The following is a 1,563-nucleotide window of genomic DNA, read 5'->3' as shown; positions in this document are numbered from 1 at the left end:
GTAAAAACTAGCCAGTTATCAGAGAGAGTCTAATGTGAGTTTAACATTTTACAAATTTAATTAGAAGTCATTTAAGTGGCAATGTTGAAAAATGCAGGGAAAGTTTTAATTAACATCTCTGATTTCAGGCAGAATTACTATAACATGATGACGTTCCTTACAGTGGAAGAAAATTACTTAAATCATTGTAAAGATTTGGGTCAAAAATTACTTAATATAAACAGGAAGCTTCTAGATTAGAAAATCAACAGTGTTTTAATCTCTCAGTGAGCAAGCCAGAGGCGACAAGGAATGAAAGGAATGAAGAACGAAAAACTCCACTTTGATGGTAACAGGCTAAACAATTTATTTTCATCACATGAGCCGCATGGAATGGAGGGAGTGATCAACATGATTGATATTCGAAATGGTAAGCTTCGTTTAGTTTGTTTATCTGCAGTCCAAGTTTTGAATTCTCTTAAAGGGGTCATCGGATGCCCATTTTCCAAAAGTTGGTATGAATCTTTAGGGTCTTCATGTAAAGTTTGTAATATACTTTGTTTAAAATTCTTCAATGGTTGTGTAAAACAACACCCTTTTTACTTCCTCAAAAACAGCTCTGTTCACAGCGACCCGTTTCGGTGAATGTCTATTTAAATCAGTGGTTCTCAACTCCAGTCCTCAGGACCCACGCTCTGCACATTTTGTATGTCTCTCTTAAATGACACACTCAGTTCAGTTCATGGAGTCTCTCCTAACGAGCTGATGATCTGGTTCAGGTGTGTTAAATAAGGGAGACATACAAAATGTGCAGAGCAGTGGGTCCCGAGGACTGGAGTTGAGAACCACTGATTTAAATGATAATGAGCAACTGCTCAATATAGATTATTGATACCAGTCTATATAGCCTACAGTTATTTCCTTGCACGCAAATGCAGAACGCACATGCTAGTTGGCAGTCAACTGTAGTCTTTGCGGTGTGTTTCAAGCACAGCTTGTTAACCCAGATGTATGAGGAAGTTCTTTGACATCGGCTTGGTGCGTCACAACCTTTAAACAATGTCAACTTAAAGGATTAGTTCACTGATAATTTACTCACCCCGATGTCATCCAAGATATCCATGTCTTTCTTTCTTCAGTTGAAAAGAAATTAAGGTTTTTGAGGAAAACATTCCAGGATTTTTCTTCATATTATGGACTTCAATGGCAATGGTTTGAAGATTCAAATGTCCATCTCAATGCAGCTTAAAAGTCTCTAACGTTACACGATCCCAGTCGAGAAATAAGGGTTTTATCTAGTGAAACGATCGGTAAATAAATAAATAAATGTTATATATATATATATATATATATATACACATACATATATACACACACACATACATATATATATACATGCACACACACACACACAGTATATATATACATACATACATACATACACATACACATATATATACATATATATATATGTGTGTGTGTGTGTGTGTGTGTGTGTGTGTGTGTGTGTGTGTGTGTGTGTATATATATATATATATATATATATATATATATGTGTGTGTGTGTGTGTGTGTGTGTGTGTGT

Source organism: Leuciscus leuciscus (assembly GCF_965113295.1).
Source record: "Leuciscus leuciscus genome assembly, chromosome: 19".
In the NCBI taxonomy this organism is placed as follows: domain Eukaryota; kingdom Metazoa; phylum Chordata; class Actinopteri; order Cypriniformes; family Leuciscidae; genus Leuciscus; species Leuciscus leuciscus.
This window is presented reverse-complemented; position numbering follows the sequence as displayed.